At 53.1% G+C, this 22,661-nt stretch overlaps 1 long non-coding RNA gene across 1 annotated transcript; it reads right to left on the bottom strand.

Annotated features, from left to right (window-relative positions):
- Positions 1-11,497: 11,497 nt before the first annotated feature.
- On the bottom strand, positions 11,498-13,149 carry LOC137141722 (uncharacterized). The gene is made up of 2 exons (XR_010916715.1): positions 13,092-13,149; positions 11,498-12,290 (listed from the first exon to the last, which is right to left on the bottom strand). It is a non-coding gene; the product is annotated as an uncharacterized lncRNA (long non-coding RNA).
- Positions 13,150-22,661: the final 9,512 nt, after the last annotated feature.

The following is a 22,661-nucleotide window of genomic DNA, read 5'->3' as shown; positions in this document are numbered from 1 at the left end:
GCTGCATTAGTAGGAGCATTGCCAGCAGATCAAGGGAAGTGATTATTCCCCTCTATTCGTCATTGGTGAGGCCGCATTTGGAGTATTGTGTCCAGTTTTGGGCCCCACACTACAAAAAGGATGTGAACAAGTTGGAAACAGTCCAATGGAGGGCAACAAAAATGATTAAGGGTTGGAGCACAAGACATAAGGAGAGACTGAGGGAACTAGGCTTGTTTAGTCTGCAAAAGAGAAGAGTGAGGGGGGGATTTGATAGCAGCCTTTACTTACCTAAAAGGGGGTTCCGGGAAAGATTGAACTAGGCTGTTCTCAGTGGTGGCAGGTGACAGAACGAGGAGCAATGGTCTCAAGTTGCAGTGGGGGAGGCCTAGGTTGGATATTGGGACAAATTTTTTCACTAGGAGGGTGGTGAAGCACTGCAATGGGTTACCTAGGGATGTGGTGGAATCTCCATCTTTACAGGTTTTTAAGCTGTGGCTTGACAAAGCTCTGGCTGGTATAATTTAGCTGAGGTTAGTCCTGCTTTGAGCAAGGGGTTAGACTAGATACCTCCTGAGGTCCCTTCCAACTCTCTATGATCATAACATCCCCTGGCAACAAGTTCCACAAGTTGATTGTGCATTGTGTGAAGAAGTACTTCCTTGTGTTTGTTTTTTAAAGCTACTACCTATTAATTTCATTGGGTGACCCCTACTTCTTGTGTTATATGAAACAGTAAAAAACACTTCCCTATTCATTTTATCCACACCCTTCAAGATTTTATAGCTCTCTATCATATCCCCCCTCACTCGTCTCTTTTTCCAAGCTGAAAAGTCCCAGTCTTTCTAATCTCTCCTCATATGGAAGCTGTCCTGTTTTTGTTGCTGTTCTCTGTACCTTTTCCAATTCTAATATTTTGAGATGGGGCAACCAGAGTGGCACACAGTATTCAAGATGTGGGTGTACCATGGACTTATATAGTGGCATTATGATATTTCCGGTCTACCCCTTTATTTACCTAGCTGTAGCGAAGTGGTGTGGCCTCCCTCTGTGGCCAATACTGAGGGGCTGACACACACCATCTGGTGGATAGGCCCGGGTACCACACCACTTCCAAACCAGAAGTGCAGGGGCGGGACAGGAAGTATAAAAGCCAGGTCCTGTAGCTCTGTCATGAGGAAGCTACTGGAGGAGAAGGAGGTCTCTCCTGTGACTTGAGCCTAACCCTGTTACAGGGCCACCTGAGTGACCCACTGGCAGGAGAGCAGAGAGCCTGCCCAAGCTACTGGGCCCCCACAACTGGGAAGAGCTGCCTGTGGCCGGTGACTGGGGAGAGGGGCTTGCTGCCAATGATTTGGAGAAGCTGCCTGCAGCTGGCCCAAGCCGCCTGGCCTGAATGAGTTGGAGGAGCTGCCGGTACAGGGGTGGAGGAAGTGGCCCAAGGATAGCCAACCTCTGTCTATTCTGCCCATGCTGGGGCACTAGTCAGTGTGTTTTGGCAGGAGCCCCGCTGACCCAGTGGTGGGACACCCCACTGCTGTTAGGGCCCTGGGCTGGGATGCAGTGGAGTCCGGTGGTCCTGTGTTCCCCTCCCCCCTGGCCACCCCAACTTTGCCCCTCAATAGGCAGTAGCTGGTTGCACTATTTTTGCCTGACCCGCCCAGCCTGAATACCTGGACTTTAGGCTGCTTTGCCTGCCCTGTCCTGCTTGAAGGGCCAGAGCTATAAACTGCTTCATTTACCCCACCCAGCCTGTGGGCCTGGGCATATAGAATATTTATTTTGTCTGCCCACCCTGACTGAGTGCTGGGGTGTATAGATGGTTTGTCTTGACCAGCCCTGCCCTTTCTGAAGGGCCAAGGCTACCATCCCTTTTGCCTGCCCCGCCCTATTGGGGGGGGGGACCAGGGATACTGACTTGGTGCCTGCTCATAGTGAAGCAGTGTGGCCTCCTCCTGAGGCTGACACCCAGGGCCAATCCCACACCATCCCTTTCCGAATAGTTCCTAACATTTGGTTAGGGTTTTTTTTTGTTTTTAAAACTACCACTGCATAGAGCAGATGTTTTCAGAGATTATGACCCGTCTGTGCCTACTAGGGCAGCCCACCTGACAATGCAGATTCTCCCAGCACTGCTGGCTGACACTTGTTAGATTCCCAACCAGTCGCAAACAGTGTTCCTGATTCCCACAGTGATTATCAAGAACCTACAACAAGAAATACACAGCCTCCTTCACTGCATTTCAGTCTCTGGCTCCCAGTCAGCAACTCGGTCCAATAAAGAGGTAAGTTATTTAAAACTCTATTCCCTTAACCAAAATGTTCTCTTGATCCCCAGAGGGTCAGCCACATTGCCTGATCAATATAAGTTTGGATCTTACCCAAAATGTCAGGGTGCCAGCCAATCCTTCAGTAACTAAAACTAAAGGTTTATTATAAAAGAAAAGAAACAGGAAGAGAGATGTCAAATAGTCAAATCAATCAGATGCATACAAATGACTTCAAAGTCCATATATATCAGATTCTCAGCAGAACTGTGGAGTTTGCAGACTTGAACAATTCCTCTGGTGAACATCCAGTGCTTGAATGGGTCTCAGTCCTTTGTTTCACAACTTGAGGTATAGAATAGTTGATCCAGAGGTAGGAAGGAAGTAGGAGTGAAGACAAGATGGATATGATGCAGCTGCATTCATAGTTTCTGCCCTGAGGCTTATACTTCCTTTGTCCTAAACACAGCCCCACAGCACATGGTATGGAAAAGCCTGAGTCCCCTGTCCATAAGCATGTCCTTACATGGTCTGGTGATTCATAAGGTCTAGCCCCTGGATTATTTCATTGGATTCATTGTACATTTGAGTTCCCATGATGGGCCATTGGGCAGGCTTGGTGTTGCTGCCATCCTGTCTGGGGGTGTCACCCAGAAACACAGCACAAGTTTGAAATATAAATAGGATACATATTTAGAACTTCTAATACAAAATTGATACAGATGTATAAATATATTTAGCAAATTAACCTTTCCAGTGGCACCTGACATAGCATATCTTGTAAGTCATTGTAATTTTGCTATATTGATATCAATATTATGATTACTTATAGAATCATAGAATATTAGAGTTGGAAGGAACCTCAGGAGGTCATCTAGTCCAACCCCCTGCTCAAAGCAGGACTAACTTCAGCTATATCATCCCAGCCAGGGCTTTGTCAAGCCTCAGCTTAAAAACCTCTAAAGATGGAGATTCCACCACCTCTCTAGGTAACCCATTCCAGTGCTTCACCACCCTCCTAGTAAAAAACTTTTTCCTCATGTCCAACCTAGACCTCCCGCCCTGCAACTTGAGACCGTTGCTCCTTGTTCTTTCATCTGCCACCACCGAGAACAGCCTAGCCCCATCCTCCCTGGAACCCCCTTTCAGGTAGTTAAAGGCCGCTATCAAATCCCCCCTCATTCTTCTCTTTTGCAGACTAAACAAGCCCAGTTCCCTCAGCCTCTCCTCATAAGTCCTGTACTCCAGCCCCCTAATCATTTTTGTTGCCCTCCACTGGACTCTCTCCAACTTGTCCACATCCTTTTTGTAGTGGGGGACCCAAAACTGGACACAATATTCTAAATGCGGCCTCACCAATGCCGAATAGAGGGGAATAATCACTTCCTGCGTCCTGTTGGCAATGCCCCTCCTAATGCAGCCCAATATGCTATTAGCCTTCTTGACAACCAGGGCACACTGCTGACTCATATCCAGCTTTTTATCCACTGTTACCCCCAGGTCCTTTTCTGCAGAGCTGCTGCCTAGCTCGTCGGTCCCCAGTCTATAGCTGTGCATGGGATTCTTCCTTCCTAAGTGGAGAACTCTGCACTTTTCTTTGTTGAACCTCATTAGATTTCTTTTGGCCCAATCCTCCAGTTTGTTTAGGTCACTCTGTATCCTATTCCTACCTTCCAGAGTATCTACCACTCCCCCCAGCTTAGTGTCATCCGCAAACTTGCTGAGGGTACAATCTACCCCATCCTCCAGATCATTAATGAAGATGTTGAACAAAACCGGCCCCAGGACCGACCCCTGGGGAACTCCGCTTGTGACTGGTTGCCAGCTAGACATGGAGCCATTGATCACTACTCGTTGAGCCCTATGCTCTAGCCAGTTCTCTATCCATTTTATAGTCCATTCATCCAACCCATACTTCTTTAACTTGCTGATAAGAATACTGTGAGAGACAGTATCAAAAGCTTTGCTAAACTCAAGGTATATCACATCCACCACCTTCCCTACATCCGCAGAGCCAGTCACCTCATCATAGAAAGCAATCAGGTTGGTCAGGCATGACTTGACCTTGGTGAATCCATGTTGACTGTTCCTGATCACCTTCCTCTCTTCCAAGTGCCTTAAAATGGATTCCTTAAGGACCTGCTCCATGAGATGGGCACTATATTTGCTTTTTTCCAGTCTTCAGGGACCTCCCCCTGTTGCCACGAGCTTTCAAAGATAATAGCCAATGGCTCTGAAATCACCTCAGCCAACTCCCTCAGCACCCTCAGGTGCATCACATCCGGCCCCATGGACTTGTGTATGTCCAATCCTTCTAAATAGTCTTGGACCTGTTCCTTCAGCACTGCAGGTTGTTCGCCTCCTTCCCATTCTGTGCCACCCAGTACAGTAGTCTGGGAGCTGATCTTGTCTGTGAAGACAGAGGCAAAAAAGGCATTGAGTACCTCCGCTTTCTCCACATCCTCCATCACTAGGTTGCCTCCCTCAATCTCTAAGGGGCCCACACTTTCCCTAATCTTCCTCTTGTTGGCAACATGCCTGTAGAAACCTCTCTTGTTCCCCTTCACGTCCCTTGCTAGCTGCAACTCCAATTGTGCTTTGGCCTTCCTGATTTCATTCCTGCACGTTCGAGCAGCGTTTTTATAATCCTCCCTAGTCATCTGACCAAGCTTCCACTTCTTGTAAGCTTCTTTTTTGCATTTAAGTTGGCCAAGGACATCTTTGTTAAGCCAAGCTGGACGCCTACCATATTTGCTATTCTTTCTGCACATATTCCAGACAGCATCACGAGAACTATCCACAGTGACTCCAAGATCTTTCTTGAGTGGTAACTGCTATTTTAGACCCCATCATTTTATACTTATAGTTGGGATTATGTTTTCCAATGTGCATTACTTTGCATTTATCAACACTGACTTTCATCTCCCATCTTGTTGCTCAGTCACGCCGTTTTGTGAGAGCCCTATGTAATTTTTCAGTTAGCTTTGGTCTTAACTATTTTGAGTAAATTATTATCTGCAAACTTTGCCATGTCACTGTTTACCCCCTTTTCCAGATAATTTATTAAGATGTTGAATAGCACAGGTCCCTGTACGGATCTTTGGGGGATCCCACTGCACCATTTACCTCTCTCCTTTGTGAAAACTGAACACTTTTTCCTACCCTTTGCTTCCTATCTTTTAACCAGTTACTGAGCCGTGAGAGGATTGTCCCATGACTGCTTATTCTACTTCAGAGCCTTTGGTGAGGGACCTTGTCAAAGACTCTGAAAGTTTAAGTGTACTGTCAACTGGATCACCCTTGTACACATGCTTGTTGATACCCTGAAAGAATTGTAATATCAGTGAGAAATAGTTTCCATTTACAAAAGCCACGTGGACTCTTCCCAACATAGTGTTAATCTATGTGTCTGAGAAGTCTGTTCTTTTACAGTTTTAACCAATTTGCCTGGCATTGTAGTTTGGCTTACCAGCCTGTAATTGCCTCTGGAGCCTTTTTTTTTTTTAAAGTCACATTAGCTAGCTGCCAGTCATCTGGAACCGAGGCTGATTTGAGCAATATGTTACAAACTAGTTAGTAGTTCTGCGATTTCACATTTCAGTTCCTTCAGAACTCTTGGGTGGATACCATCTGGTCCTGGTGACTTATTATTGTTTATCAGTTGGTTCCAAAACCCCTTCTGTGCTCATGACCTTCCGAGAGAGACATCTTATCCCAAAAGGGGTTCTGATTCAATGGCCACCAACAAAAATGAGCAAGTGGAGGGCAGGGGGGAGAAGCATGCCCTCCGTGGCAGGAAACTGTCGCACCAGACACTCATAGCTGTCCCCTTTCTAGAAGAAAGGGAAAACACTATGCTAGAGGCGCTCAGCCAACTCGCAGTGGATCCACAAAATGACTACTGGACTAAGTCTTTCATGACCTGGTAACAGTAGTGTCACATTCTAAGGTGCCATCCAGACCAGCAGCCCTGCCCTGTAACCCTGGTGCCTGAAATGCTCAGCTGCTGTAGCTCACAGCCTGGACGCCAACAGCCAGACAAACATGCACTGAGTGGTTGCATGTTAAGCAACTCTCGTTTAGCAACTCTGATTCCAGCAGCCTTCTTGTTACACCCCAGCCACACTCTGGCCTCCACCAGCCTTGGCTAGTAGTAGCCAAGTGACCCCAGCACACTCCCAGTTCCGAATTTTCCCAAAATAGTGTGCTTGACAATGTCCATCCCTTTCCTGGACCATTCGGAGGAACAGTGAGGTTTGTTTTCTTCTTCAGAGCTGTAGTAGGGCTTAGGTCATCCCACCCCCTCTGGGTCAGAGGGAGGCCACACTGCCGCATCATGTCACAGGGACTTCAGTCAAATGGCAGGGGAATTAGCCAATCAAGTCTAAGGAGCTCCGGCCTTCTGGCACGGCAGAGCTAGCAAGCAGGCCGTGGAGCTCACCAGATAGTGAGGGAGTTCAGGCCCTCGGGCAGGGCAGGGCAGAGCAGATAAGCAGTCTGAGACTCCAACCCTCAGGCAGAATAGAGCAGTGAATAGTTGAGGGGTCCCAAGCCCTCAGGCATGGGTGAGCCCCAAACCACAGGCCTCCTGGCCTAGTGGGAGGAGTCTGCCACCCCTGGGGTGGGGTGGGGTGGCAGAGTGTAGGGAGACTCAGGCCCACCCTACTTCACCAGGTCCCAGCCTTGGGCCCTAACAGTGGCAGAGTGTTCCACCAGTGGGGCTCTAGCTGTAACATGCCAACCAGTGCTCAGGCAATAACACAGCTGGACTAATCAGCTATCCCTGGGCTACTTCCTCCCCTCCCCTCAAGGTGTACCTGGATCCATGGTCTGCCAGCGGATGGTGGCCAGCATCAGTCCCGGGAGCTCCTCAGCATCCCAGGTATCAGGCAGCTCCTCTGAGTCCTCAGTGCAGTACTGGCCAGCTTGTGGTTCATCAGCAAGTGAAGAAGAGACTCCTTCTCCTCCAGCCCAACTGAGCTACAAGGCCCTGCCTTTATACTTCCTGTCCTGCCCCTTGATTTCCAGTAGGAGGGGTGGGTCCATCCTGACTCCACCCACCTGGGTTCAGAGAGTGGCGTCTCACCCTCTGGCTTGGTGGGAGGCCACACCGCCTCACTACAGGGGTCAATACCCACAGTTTGCCACAGTAAATGGGGTTAACAAGCTCTCCAATTCAAATACATCACTGGGTTGGTTGAGATTAAAATAAAAGAAGTGTGTTAACCACAGGATATAGGTTAAGTGATGCCCAGTAAAACAAATAAAGGTGGAGATGGTTCCAGGCAAATACAAATGAAAAACACTTCTAAAAGTTTAAAACTTAATCTATCAAGGCATAGCCTTTCTTTAAGATGGTTTCTTACACCAATCACACTTTGTCCCGTCTGGCTGACTGTCTCTTAGTCAGGATCTTCCGCAGAAATGCAGGGTGCGGGCTCCCCTTGTCTTCCTAGCTGAAAGATAACTTGGGGTTCTTTGCGCCTCTCTTTTATAGTTCAGTAACCCTTTGAAATGGATTCTTCTGTTGGCAACTCCCTCAAAGTAAAGTTCATTCAAACCATGAGGAAGGAGACATGGAGTCTGATGGGTGAAGGAAATTCCATGATGGTTTTTTTCCCTAGCTACTGGTGTTTGCTAAAATGCAAATTGATCTGTCCTTGCCATCTTTGATGCAAATAAATGGTCACTTGATATATGATTGGCAGTTGGCTCTGAAGACACTTGGCTGGAGGCATTGTCCTGCCCTTTGTTAAACCTCTCCTTAGACTTGTCTTGTAAACACATTTTAGTTCACCATTTCCTTCATAGTTGTATGGTCCCTTGGGCATTTACCATACATACATCACACAAGAATATTAATGACCAGTGTGTGACAAGTTTTCCAATGATACCTTACATGACACATTCAGATACAGTTTATAACATTCATGAATTGGGGTACACTGAACTGGTCAGGCCAGCTGAAACTCACTACCAGATACCAGAGAGTTCCTTACCCTCTTGCATTGGGATGCTGTTAGGGTCACAACTAAACAGACCTGTTCTAACACCCACTGGAAAACAAACTACTGTTGTTTTGCCCAACACACTGAGCAGAGCTTGCACTGACAAGAGACCTTCTCCATCCTCCTCCATGGGGCTGAAAACTCACATCTGATTTCCCACCAAAACCGCAGGTAGTAAAAGTGCTCACCATGTGCAGGAGACAAAAAAGTACAATACTCCTAATACCTCCCTGCTGCTTGCCACAAATAGGCTCTTGATTGGAGCTGGCTGGAAAATGGGAACATATGTTGTGAACATTTTTACAAACCTGTCCCTCCTTTTTGCCGAAAGGCTTTGTCATTTGAGATATTTTGATCAGGTTTATTCCCAACCTGGGTAGGCTTTGTGGTGCCTGTTGGACTTTGTGACCACAAAGACCCACAGTCTCTTTGGCATGGCAGTCTGGATTCCCTCTCCTGGCTAGCATACCTCCTCAGAAGGGAGGACTGCTGTGGTACCATGCTTCAGAGAACTCTCAGCAGCTTGGAAGTAGTCTGTCACAAAGACATATTTGTAAGTGGGAAAGATTTCTAGTTTGATGCAAAAATGCCCATGTAGAACCTCTAACATGCTTAATTTCCTTTTTAGCAGCTGTCAGAATGCAGCTAAACAGGTGTTTCCTTAAGGTCCATTTGGCTGCCATTAGCAAAACCGTCTCTGCAGCATGTCCTTTGGTGGGTTTATGATGGACATGATACATTTTAATCCCCCCATGAAAAAGCCCCCTTCTGATGGGGCATTAATGAGATTTTGACTAAGTTGATGAAAGCTCCTTTCAGCTCCACTGATCCTTCCACACAAGATCATTGTCCTGCTGGCAGTGACTTCAGCTGATAAGAGGGGGAGCGGGTAGCAACACCTAACACTTTTCTGTATCAAGGCTTCTTGTGAACTTTTCTCTGAGCCACACTCACATCAAGCCTTAAGCAGTTGGTAGAAGGAATCGCCTCAGGCCACAGAAGGCCTTTTCTTTGTCCCATGAAATTCCAGTCTGATTTGGCTAAGATATAATGTTAAAATTGCCATTTTTATTCCCTCACTCACATTCCACAGGTAAATGTTGGCAGCCTGCCAAAACCACTGAACAGTCGGAGGCTGGGCTCACATTTCCACTCCAAAGCAGCAGCAGACCTTGCACCAGGACTAGCAGAGCAGAACAGCTATAGGGACAGGTTGGGGGAGAAGAGAGCCAGGACAATCTCTACATGTTCATAAACCCCTGGACTCAGCATGAAGCCCAAGACCCATCTACACACACACAGGGTACCACATGAGACAAGATCAGGGGCAACTCCCAGGTTGGGGGAGAGAGAGACATAGGCTGGGCTTCATCCAACTACCCCCCAGAAGCAGCACATGGTGCCAGCAGTCAACCCCCCTTTGAGGGTAACACATGGACAGAAGCTCCCTTAACTCCACGGATGGGGGAAGAGAGAGAGCCAGGCCAGGCTGGGCTTACCTGGACCACTTCCGGAGCCCGGGACTCAGCAACCCATCCTCCACGGTGGAAAACATCCTTCTCCTACAAGAAACCAAGTCATAGCAGTTTACGCTGCAATGCTGAAGGTTCAGGGCTCAAATCCACTGATAAAGTATGGAGGGAGTGAAGGAGAGGACTGTTGTTGCAGTTGTACATAAGAGAATTTATTTTACCTTTTTAAAAAGCCTAGGAAATTACACACACAAAAGCTATGTTAAACGAACATCATTTAGTTTGCAAAATAATGCACTGGAAAGTTGGGAAATGGCTGAATTAAGATTGCTTTTGCTATTTTAATTCTGTACCTTCTGCATATGCATTATGACCCAGCCTTTAGTTACATGATCACATACTTTATGTTCCACAGGACACATAATTCAGTGCACAGGATGGAGCACAAGGGGACAGAGGTAAGGTTGTACAGCAAACCATAAATCTGGCTTTTCCTAACTTTCGAGTGCTGGGCTTTGCAACCTAAATAATGTTCTTTTAACATAGATTTTTGTGTGTAATTAAATATTGTGCTTTATTTTTGGCTTCATCAAACAAGGTGCTAATGTGAAGCAGTGGCCACTTTAACTTTTTTCCCCTGTTACTTCCACAACACTTTGTGCAGCGCTGTGTGATGGGTGCAGGAGGCTGAAGAAAGGCAGGGAAGGTGGCAGCACAAGAAACACTGAAGGGGGTTCCTTGGCTGGCATATCAGAGCATTGTGTAGTGGGTAAAAGGCAGAGAGGTGTTTTTAGAGGTCATTCTTCTGGGCAGGTGGGAGGGAAATGAGTGAGGAAAAAGGCGACTGAGCAGAGCAATCGGCACTGTGCAGGGACAGACATCTCTGAGGCATAGATTCCATAACCCCTGGGCTTATGTAGTCTGACCTCCAGCATAGCACCGGCCAGAGAACTGCCCTCCGTTAATTCCCGTTTGATATATGGCAGCTCTTAAAAACCATCCAGTCTTGATTTTAGAGTTGCTGGTGATGACAATCCAGACAGCCCTGTGAAAACTGTTCCAGTGGTTAATTATCTTCACTGTCAAAAATTTGCGCCTTATTTTCCGTTTGAATTTTTCTAGCTTCAACTTCCAGCCATCGTATCTCTCTAGAGCTTCATGTGCTAGACTGAAGACCCCGTTATCATATATTTGCTCCTCAAGTAAGTACTTACCAACTGTAATAAAGTCACCCCTTAACTTTCTCTTTGTTACACTACATAGATTCTTGAGTCTATCACTATAAGGCATGTTTTCTGATCCTGTAATCATTTTCATGGCTTTTCTCTGAACTGTCCCCTTGTCTTGAATTGTGGGCACAAAAACTGGACACAGTATTCCAGCCACGGTCTCGCCTGTGCCAAATACAGAGGTAAAATATATTCTTTACTCCTACTGAAGAATCCCGTTTATTCAGTTCAGGATTGCATTAGCCCTTTTGGCCACACATTGCACTGGAAGCTCATGTTCAGCTGATTATACACCATGATCCCCAGATCTTTTCCAGTTGCTGATTCCCAGGATAGTCTCCCATCCTGTAAGTACAGCCACATTCTTTGTTCCTAGATGTATAGCTTTACATCTGGATGTATTCAAACAAAATTGTTTGCTTGTGCCCAGCTTACTAAGAGAGCCAGATCTTTCTGTATTCGTGACCATTATTTACCACTCTGCCAATTACTGTGCCATCTACAAACTTTATTAGTGATAATTTTATGTTTTTTTCCAGATCACTGATAAAAACGTTAAAATAGCGTAGGGCCAAAAACCGATCCCTGCGGGATAGAAATACAAATCTGTAGCTGGTATCGTGGAGGACATTCAGAAAGCCTCCAAAACCCTCTAAACCAGCAGTTCTCAAGCTGTGGGTCGGGACCCTAAAGTGGCTGGTGATCCCATTTTAATGGGATCGCCAGGGATGGCTTTAGACTTGCTGGGGCCCAGGGCTGAAGCCTGAACCTAAGGGCTTTAGCCCTGGGAGATGGGACTCAGGTTACAGCCCCCTGACAGTCTGTAAATACCACTAAGCACAGACCAGCTGAGAGGAGATCTCCTTCCCAGCACTGTTGGTCTGACTCTCTAGAATCATCTCCAGCTGGGTCTCCTGCTGAGTCTCGAGCATGCCAAGGAGGTCTTGGCTGTTCAGGGGAGGATCTTCCTGGTGAGACTCCCTGGTTGTCTTGGCCATCAGAACCTCTGCCTCCCTGTGACCCAAGGCCAAGCTATTCAGCATAAACCAGGTTCCATTCGTGGCCCCTAGGGCAAAAATTCCACTGAGCTCCTCAGTGTACACGTAGTGTGAAAGTTGCTGGAAGGTCTATTGCGGCCCTTTGTGCTCGTACAGTTCTGCTGCACCTCCTTGGCTCTGCTCTGGCACCCAGGAGTATCTCGTCTCCTCCATTGGTTCCAATAGCCCCCAGTAAATCTGGGAATTCTGGAATCTATTGGAGAGGTGAGACTGGATGTGCTTCTCTGCCCAGAGGAAAAGGAAGTCCAGGGCATGGTTGTGGTGATGGCCTCGAGATCTGCACAAATGCAATGAGTTCCAGTCACAAACAGATGCTCTTAAGTGCATACCAGTGCATGTGTCGTAGATTCATCTGAGGCCAGAAGGGACCATTAGACCTCCTGTATAATGCAGGCCAGTAAATTCCACCCAAAAAACCTACATTGAAACGGACTTCAGTTAAACTAAAGCATTTTAGTCCTCAGGAAACTAAGCTGTTGTGTGTTTCAGGCAGAGAATGGGAAAGACCGAGGTGCCACCAATGCTCAAGACCCCTGTGATGGCAAGAACGTAATTTAAACAGAGGGGGGACAGAAGCCAATTCAGATTACCCCAGATCATTGGAGTGCACATAAGTAACCAGACAGGTCACTTCAAATTTGAGCAGGTGCAGTGTGAAATAGAAGGGGGGACCGACTGAATCAGTGTAGTTATATTGGAAAGGGAATACAGTCACATGGATCTTCCACCAATATAGCTCTCATCAAAATAGTGACGTTGATTCCAAAGAAATTTAATTATTTTAAGTGGTGAAATAAATCCACAGAGAACAATTTGTGTGTGAGTTGTGGCAAGCAGCCGGCTCCCCTCTAGGGGGTCTCACGCTTGTATTGTTTGTAGTGGGCCAGGGCATCTCCAGTCACCCCGTCTTCCCCGAGGAGGGAGTAGGGACCCAGGCCCACCCGCTCCTCCGGGTCCCAGCCCAGGGTCCCTATGAGAAGCAGCTATGTGCTGCTGGCACCGTGCTTCCAACTGCACTCTCTTCCCCTAGGGTAATTTTCCCCCTCCTTCAGTCCTTCTGGCTTCTTGAGCCTGGTACCTTCCTCCTGGCTGCTCCTCCACAGAACTCTGCTCTCCAGTCTGCTCCTCAACTCACCCTCACCCACAGCTAGCACCCTGACTATGTGGAGCACAGGGCTTTTATGAAGCACCTGGCTGGTCCTTAATTGGCCTCAGCTGCTCCTAATTGCCCCCAATGGCTCTTAGCTAGTCAGCGGGGAACAGAGCCCTGAGCATTCTGGGGCTCCTACCCTCTCCTCAGACTGCTGTGGAGGAGACTGCTAGTTCATGGAGCTCCTGCTGCCACTGCTTTTGCTTGGGGGTCCTGCTGGCCTGTCCCCCCTCCCAGCCAGCCGGGGGGGGGAGCGGGTGAGTGGCCCCTCCATTGCCACTGCCACTGCTGCCGCCACCACCAGTGACGAGGCCTTCCTGGGCTGGCTGCTGCTGCTGTCGCTTGGGAGCCTGCTGCTGCTGCTACTTTTATCTACCACCGCTCGTGAGGAGGGGACTGGCCACTATCTTTGCCACGGTTGCTGCTGGGGGAGCACTCCGGAGGGGGTTGCTTTGTCGGCTGGACTGAGTGACTGCACCACCTCTGCTCTTGTGGTGGTGGGGACAGGTACTGTTGCTTCTGTGGGGAGCAGGGGGCAGCGTGGAGCTCTCCCCTTGGTCCATCTGCTCCCCACTTCACCCTGCCACCACCATCACCGCTGTCGCCCCCTCCACTACCCCCAGCTGCCATTTGCTTCACCTCCTCACCCTCAGCTGAGCCGCTCGTCCCCTGGACCTCCTGGGATCACTGCAGCAGCAGGGACTTGCTTTCCACCACCCAAGCTGACCCGGGTGCATGTGCTTCCTGCCCCTCCCTGGTCTTCCTTCCCTTGTCTGGCCAGAGGGCTCCCTTTGCTTTGCCCTCCAGTGTTTCCAGACTAGTTTACACCCCCTGCCTTTTTTTCCTTCTCCTCGCAGTCTGCCCCACCCGCCCCTTACTGTTCAGTTTTGCCCTGGGTCTCCTTGGCTTTTTTGCCCCGCTCGGCCCTGAGTGTTTGTTGGTTCACCCCGCCCAGCCCCGCCCTTCAGCGTTTATTGTCTGTTCCTGCCCCGTTCCTTGGAGCCTTGTGCTCCTCCCTTCCCTGCCCTCGTTCCCTGCCCCCTGCCCATGCCTTTGTTACTTTTCCTTGCCCCGATCTGCCCCCCCCCCCCCCTCAGTGTGCCCGGGTGCTCCTAAGTGCTTGTGAGCCCCCAGGACCCCAGTTCCTTATCATTTTGACCCCTACACTGCACCCCCTGATGAGATTGTGACCCCCCCCCACACTCTTCCTAGTGCAGCTGGAGGAGCCGGCACCCCCCCCCCATTCCTACCCCATCCCTGACTCCTCCCTCCCACCCCCCATGCGGCGCCCTCCTCCCCAGCCTGCAGCCTAGCAGGGAGGAGTAGTTAGCTACACACATCCCCCCGGTGTTTGCCCCTGGTACCCCTCCCTGCTTGCAGCCTAGCAGGGCGGGGTGGTCAATCTTGACCTGCCCCCTTTTCCCTCCCCTCCCTTCCGGGTGCCTAGTCCCACTTTCTCCCCCTCCGATGGATCAGGCAGCCCTGTGGTGGCCCCTGTCCTTTCCCCCCAGCCCGCTCCCCCGCCCACCCCATGGCTAGCTCCTACTGCCACCGCTACCCCTACTGAGGCACTGACAGTGGCAGGTGTAGGGGGACCTCCACCACTGCCGCCTAAGCTCCTTCGACCGGCAGGAAGGGCCAGGGTGAGAAAAAGGGCAAGGACCCCGCCCGGATGGCATTGCTTCCCAGGGGGGAGCCCTCCTCCCTCCGTGGCCCTGCCATCGGCCATAGCGCCCCCATCCCCAGTTGTCCCTTCTACCAGCTCTGGGGGTGCTTCCTCTTCCCCCCCCTCCCCCAGATCATACACTCAGGTAACTGCCACCCGTCCAGCCACCACCTCATCTGGCCCCGCCGCTTCCTCCAGTTCCATCTCTAGTGGCCGGGACCCCTTCTCCACCCTGACCAGGATGCACAGTGTCCGCTGCCTCCTGGTGCCTGCCTCGCCCCACATTGAGACCTATGTGCGGACATTGGCATGGGTGGTGGGGCCCTTGGCCATCGCGGCAGCCTCCAAGATGTACGGGAAGGTTGTCTTCTTTCTGGCATCAGAGGCCGCTGCCCAGGAGGCGGTCGAGAAGGGCCTGGCGGTGGGGGGCGTTTACGTCCCCCTAGAGCTCCTGGAGGACCTGGGTGTACGGATGGTCCTTACCTCCGTCCCGCCTTTCCTCCCTAACACTGCCCTGCTTCCTTTCCTCTCCACCCTGGGGAAACCACTCTCCGTTTTCAGCCCTCTCCCGCTGGGCTGCAAGGACCCCACCTTCCGTCACGTTCTGTCCTTCCGCCAGCAGGTTCAGCATCAGGTGCTGCCAGTGGTGGCACGTGACAGAGAGGCCCTCGACGGGTCCTTTTTGGTGCCCCATCAGGGGGCCCGCTACCGGATTCATTATTCCTCAGGGGAGGCCCGGTGCTTCCTCTGCGGGGCGACGGGGCACGTCCAGAGGGACTTCCCCTTGGCCCAGCACGGAGGAGCACCTGGGTCGCCTGAGGTCCCGGTGGGCACCGGCCCTGCCATCGCCAGCAGCCCCAGTCGCCCGGCCCTTGTGGCCACCCCTCCTCCTCCTCCTCTTGTGCACGACTCTGCTCAGGACGCGAGTGTGGGCCCCCCCCCCCCCCAATTGTGCCCCGGTGAGCAGCCGGACCCCGTCACCCCCACAGTGAGTTCTGGGAAAAGGCCCGTGGAGGAGAGGGCACCCAGGTTGGATCTGGGTTTGGGAGAGGGCTTGCCCCACGGGGAGGTTCCCCATCCCCTTGCTGCCCTGTCCCTACCCCTTTGGCCCCTGACACCATCGCCCCTGCGGGCCCACCCTCCATTGACACCTTGGAGAGCTGGGTGCTCGTTCGGGGGAAGCGCGGCAAGCGGAAGAAGGCTCAGCACCTTCCTGCCCACTCGGATGGGGAGGAAGCCCCCTGGAAGTCTCTGTAGGGGGCCGCCAATGCTAAGCCTTCTGCTGCGCCCCCCGACGACGTCGAGCAGGTGGCGTCGGTCAAGGGGGACGCTGCAGCAGCACGGAGGAGTAGTTCTGCCCCCCTCCTGGAAGCCCTCCTTGCCTCCCTCCCTGGGGGAGCCCCGGAGGGAGCTGCCCCAGCCATTTCGTCACCTTCAACCCCCGTCGTCGCCGTGGTACTTGTTGCCCCGGCTTCCAGTAGGGTGACACTCGGGGAGGCAGAGGGGGATTATGGCTCCATCCTTGCCAAGATCGAGTCCCTGGGTCTAACCCCGGTCACTTGGGGGAGGACGACCCTTTACCACCGGACCTCGATCTGGGCGGTCTTGTGACCCTCCCCTTCCTCCCTCTTTTCTTCCCCAGACTGCTGTCCCCGCCCTTGAGTCATCACCCGATGCCCCCATCTGCCCAGCTGCCACCAGCATTACATCTGTGGCCGCTGGGCCTCCTGAGGCGACAGCTAGCGCCGAGCAGCTGGGTCCCGGGGCATCTGAGGTGGGGCAGCTGTCCCTCACTCCTCCTGGGGGCCCTGACCCGAGCTGCCCCCTGCCTCTCACGGGGGCTGCGGGCACCGCGTCCATCTTAGGGCCCGGGCCTGGTTTGGTGAGAGCCTCCCTCCTGACCCCATGCCCCTGACCCCTGCAGTGGTCGGGCGGAGCTGCACCCCGGTGGCTCTGCCACTCTGGACCCTGATCCTTGCCTCTGTCCCCGTTCCCGCCCCTGACCCTATTCCCACCCCCAATCCTGCTCCTGTCCCTCCTCTGCCCACCTCCCATATTGTTATCGCTCCTGGGGTTGTGTCGTTCCCCCTAACGTCTGCCAACTCCCGGGGGGTGGTATTTGAGTTCTCCCTTCCATCTGGGGCTGCTGTCTCCCTCCACTGCCACTCCTTGTGCCTGGGATCGAGGCGAGCAGCGCAGCACCCATGACATCAGCGCCACGTCAAGGCTCTGCCCTTTGTCTGCCCGTCTCTGTTGGCCACGGGGCCACTGCAGGGTCCCGGCCGGAGGACGACCCTGGGTCTCCTACCCCGGCCCCCGAGACACTGCGGGACAAGCTGTGGACCTTCCTGGCCGACTGTCACGGGGCCAGGAATAGGGTGCAGCTGGCCCTGCAGTGCTGGGGGGATTTCCATCTCATCTTCCGGGCCGTGAGGGCTATCCTGAAGGAGGGGAAAGGGACCAGGAGGCGTGACTCCCTTCTGGCTTTTGGGGTTGGTCACGGATTGCTGCGAGGCCTGACGGGGGCCACCAGCATTCCTGCCTGTGAGAATCCTCCCCAGCCCTCCCCATGGCCCCGACAATCTTTGCAACCTTGAACGCCAGGGGCTGTAGGATGGGTCTCCGCAGGAACCAAGTGCTCTCCTTCCTGCAGGAGGGAGGGTACTCTGTGGTGTTCCTGCAGGAGACCCATACGGATCCAGCCACCAAGGCAAGTTGGCGGCTGGACTGGGGGGACAGGGTATTCTTTAGTCATCTCTCCGCCCGCACGGGCGGAGTGGCCACCCTGTTCTCCCCCGACCTAAAGCCCGAGGTGCTGGGGTCGCCGAGGTCGTGCTGGGTCGCCTGCTGCATCTCCGGGTCCGCATGGAGGGGCTGGCGTTGAATCTTGTCAATGCCTATGCCTCAACATTGGGCCCGGAGAGGGTGTGTTTTTTTCAGCAGGCATCCGCCTTCCTCAGCGCCTTGGATCCTCACGAGTGCCTGGTCCTGGGTGGGGATTTCAACACCACCCTCGAGGAACGGGACTGCATGGGGACCGAGCAGTGCCCGGCCGCCACGGACGTCCTCCGGGAGATTGCAGACCATCACTCCCTGGTGGACGTCTGGTGCAACCACCACCCGGACAACGTCGTCACCTTTACCTTTGTCCGGGTGGGGGAAGATCGGTCACGCCACTCCCGGTTGGACCGCATCTATATTTCTCACAATCTTTCATGGGCCCACTCCTCCAGCGTTCGGCCGGCCCCCTTCTTGGACCACCATCTGGTGACCGTGATGGCCTCTCTCACCGTGGAGAGGCCAGAGCCGGCCTACTGGCATTTTAACAACAGCCTGCTGGATGACATGTTTTTTGTGGCGTCCTTCCAGGTGTTCTGGCTGGTGCAGAGACATGCCTTTCCCTCAGCGTGGCACTGGTGGGATGTGGGGAAGATGCGCGCCCGGCTCTTCTGCCGTGCCTACACTCGGGGGGCCAGTCGGAGGCGGGATGCGGGGATAGAGCAGCTGGAGCGGGAGGTCTTAGAGCTGGAGAGGTGTCTGGCCGCCAGCCCCAAGGATCCACCCCTCTGTGGAGCGTGCCGGGAGGAGCTCCGGGCCCTCGAAGACCTTCAGGATCGGGGCGCCTTTGTTCGATCCCGCATCCGTCTCCTTCGGGAAATGGATCGCAGCTCCTGCTTCTTCCACGCCCTGAAGAAAAGACAGGGGGGCCGGAAGCATGTCACCTGCCTCCTGGCAGAGGAGGGTGCCCCTCTCATGGATCCAGCAGAGATGCGCCAAAGGGCTCGGGCCTTCTACGCTAGCCTCTTCTCCCCAGATCTGACCACCACCGCCACCGTGCGCAGGGTTCTCTGGACTGAACTTCCCATGGTCGGCACAGGCGACCGGGACCGGCTGGAGCTGCCTCTCACTCTGGCTGAGTTCTCGGAAGCCTTCTGCCTCATACCCACGAACAAATCCCTTGGCATGGACGGGCTGACCGTGGAGTTCTACCACACATTCTGGGATATCCTCGGCCCAGACCTTGCCACCGTCTGGGCCAAGTCCAAGGACAGCGGAGTGCTCCCCCTCTTGTGCAGGCGAGCCAGGCTCACCCTGCTGCCCAAAAAGGGGGACCTCCATGACCTTCGGAACTGGTGTCCCATCTTGCTCCTCTGCACAGACTACAAGATCGTGGCCAAAGCCATCTCGCTGAGGGTGGGGTCTGTGCTGCAGGACGTGGTTCATCCCGACCAGACCTACACCATCCTAGGCCGCACCATCTTCAACAACCTCTATCTGGTCCGGGACCTCCTGGAGGTCCGGGTGTAGGGACGTTCTGTCGTTCGCCCTCCTGTCTCTGGATCAGGAGAAGGCGTTCGACAGGATGGACCACGGGTATCTCCTGGGCACCCTGCAGGCATTCGGCTTCGGGCCCCGCTTTGTGGGTTTTCTCTGGGTGCTGTACGCCTCCGTGGAGTGCCTGGTCAAGGTCAACTGGACCCTGACCGAACCGGTCAGCTTTTGGGCACGGCGTGCGTCAAGGCTGTCTGCTGTCGGGCCAGCTGTAAGCTCTGGCCATCGAGCCCTTCCTCTGTCTCCTCCGCCAGAGGCTGACAGGGTTGGTGCTCCATGAGCCAGAGCTGAGGCTGGTCCTGTCAGCGTACGCCAATGATGTACTCCTCATGGTCCAGGACCCGGGTGACCTGGTGTAGTTGGAGGCCTGCCTGGCCATATACCCGGCGGCCTCCTCTGCCCGGGTCAACTGGGCCAAGAGCTCTGGCCTGATGGTAGGGGCCGAGCGGCGGGCGAACTTCCTCTCACCCGCGCTTCAAGCCATCCTGTGGAGCACGGGGTCCACTGCTCTATCTGGGCGTTTACCTCTCCGCCACCCATCCCTCCCTGACAGAGAACTGGCAGGATTTGGAGGACAGGGTGTCACGGCGGCTGCAGAGATGGACGGGACTGCTCCGGTGCCTTTCCCTTCGGGGGAGGGCGCTGGTGCTCAACCAGCTGGTCCTGTCCATGCTCTGGCACCGGCTCAACACCCTGGTCCCGACCCCGAGTTTCCTGGCCCAACTCCAGATGACTGTTCTGGAGTTCTTTTGGCCAGGGCTGCACTGGGTCTATGCAGGGATCCTGAGTCTCCCCATGGAGGAAGGAGGGCAGGGCCTGTACTGTCTCCACAGCCAGGTCCACACCTTCCACCTCCAGGCCCTGCAGAGACTCCTTTATGGTGCAGGTAGTCCGGCGTGGAGCCACTTGGCACACGCTTTCCTCTGCCGCCTCCGAGGGCTCAGATGCGACCAGCAGCTCTTTTATGTCCATCCGAGGGGTCTTCCGCGAGACCTCTCCGAGCTGCCGGTCTTCTACCAGGGTCTCCAGGCACCTTGCAGCCACTGAGGGGGCAGATCTCCTCGCAGAGCCCTGCTACACAACCCCCAACTCCATGTGCAGGTGACGGAGACCCTCTCAGTGCGCTGGAGGATGGTCCTGGCCGGAGTCACCAAGATCGGAGATCTCCTGGACTACGACCGGTGGGACTGGGTGAATCCCCAGGCTCTGGCTCAGCACATGGGGCTCTCCACCCTTCGAACCCCCCGGCACGTACTCCAGGAGGTGAAGGCAGCCTTGTCCCCTGCTGCTCGGGTTTACCTCGAGCGGGTTTTGCGAGAGGGTGGTCCCCGCCGCCCCCTCAGTCCCAGCCCGCTGGCACTCTCCATCGGGCCCCGGCCCCGCAAGTCCCCTCAGCCGCCCCCTCCCCACACACCGAGCTGGCTGCATGGCCTGCAGCCGGTCCCCTCTCGAACCGCACCGAGAGACCATCTTTACACGCTCATGCTCCACACCCTTCACTTCCTCGCCCTCGTGTCCTGCCCTGACACCAAGTGGCAGGACCTGCTGCCACCTGCGGAAGGCGAGGACCCCCGGTGGGCCAGTCTGTATTTCACCCTGACCCCACGGCCCGCTGGGGACATCAGTTGGCGGCTCCTTCATGGAGCCGTGAGCACGGGCGTGTACTTGGCGCAGTTCACCCCTCGCCCCAACACCTGCCCCTATTGCGGCGTGAGGGAGACCCTGGCGCACGTCTATCTTGAGTGTGCCAGGCTGCAGCCCCTATTCTGGCTCCTCCAGAACCTCCTGCTGAGGTTCTGGCTGCACTTCTCCCCGCACCTGTTTATTTATGCACACCCTATCTGTGGCCCCACAAAGTCACGGGACCTCCTCATCAACCTCCTCCTAGCCCTGGCCAAATTGGCCATCTACAAGACCAGGGAGAGGAGGTTGGCTGGGGAGGGAGGAGCTCTGCGACTGTGGGGCCTATTTCCGTTCCCTTGTGTGTTCACGCGTCCGGGCAGAGTTCCTCTGGGCAGCATCTGCTGGCTCCCTTGACACCTTCTGGGAGCAGTGGGTACTGTCCGGGGTTCTCTGCTCGGTGTCCATTCCGGTTTCCTTTGTTTGACCCTGTGACCCCCACACCCTCCCTGCTTTTTCATTAGTTGTCCCCCAACATTAGTTGTATCCCGGATCCAGTGACTCCTCCCCTTAGGCTGCGCCCACCCACTTCCTGGTTTACAAATAGGACCACTCTTCTACTGCCCTCACCATATCACAGAGTCCAAGGCAGTTTGTGCTGGGAGAAAAAAAAAGAGGAAAGATATTGGTGCAACTTTTATATATAGACAAGGGCTGGGAGGATGTGAGCTTCAGGATGCAGTGACTGACCACCATGTACTAATTTCTAACAGACCCACCCTAAATTCCTGTAAAAGGTTGAATCTCTCTGTATTTTACCTTTATTAGTCAATCACCCTGCCTGTATTCCCCAATAGTTATCTTAGCACAGACCTTCAGCACAAGTTCAATGTCAAACAAAGTGCCTAAGATTTTTTTTCTGCAGCAGACTAAAGACATTAGAAAGTTACTCAGGCCTTTCCACTTGATACTGATTCAGTAGAGTCTGTTGTCTCCAAGAAAACCCCTATCTAAATGGCTGCTGAGTGCATTTTCCACGGGCAGGCTGGAAAAAACTGAAGGTGAGTCCACGTGCAATGCAATATGGAAAAGCTTTGAAATTTTGATAGAATAATAAAACTCCCCAGCACATGCTTAACTGGCAACTTTCTGTGAGGCACAGCTTGGCCAAGTCCGGAGAGGTTTTTCACAGGGACAGTAGAACGCACCTTTCGGGCCCTTGTACTATCCATTGACAAGGTTCAACTTTCTACTCCAAACCACTGAGGTGCCTGAGCTGTTCCAAACTAGCTGAGAGTTGATCCAGATAAGACTGTGATGATGCAGGTGAACTGGGGAAGCAGAGGTAATTTCTGTGATGGAAGGTGGGTATCTATCGTTGAGTGATTGGGTTTGCAAGCTGCGGGTCTGGTTGGACTCTCTGCTGCCTGTAAAAGATCAGGGAGCAGCTATAACCAGGTTGATCATTTTCTGTCAGGAGGCAACACTTGCTGTTGTCACTTGAATCTCAGGCACTGCAATGCTCTCTGTATGGGCTACATCCCAAATCCCTCCAGAAACTGCAGTGTTCAGAATTCATTGCTTACCTCTAGCGCAGTCTCTCTTTACAGGTGCAGAGTGGATCGCTACTCTGCCACCTGCACTGGCTGCCTGCTGATTTTTGGGTTGATTTTAAGAAGTCAGCTTTGATCTAAAATGACCTCAGGGACCTGTGACTGCCTATCGTGACATGTTGCCATAGCTGCAGTCAGTGGAGATGCCTGAGCTGGAGCTCCATTAGGATAAGAGGGGGGCAACTGTTAGGACATTTTCACCAGGGATCTGGACCTTTGGAGCTCACTTCCCCTTGGTCCATAAAAGCTCATTTGTTAACCTTTAGG

The sequence above is a fragment of the Emydura macquarii genome, unplaced genomic scaffold (genome assembly GCF_026122565.2).
Source record: "Emydura macquarii macquarii isolate MOO-44397 ecotype Brisbane River unplaced genomic scaffold, CSIRO-AGI_Emac_v2 contig_3113, whole genome shotgun sequence".
Taxonomy (NCBI): Eukaryota; Metazoa; Chordata; order Testudines; family Chelidae; genus Emydura; species Emydura macquarii.
Note: the sequence above shows the minus strand (reverse complement) of the source record. Positions and strands in the feature narration are given on the sequence as shown.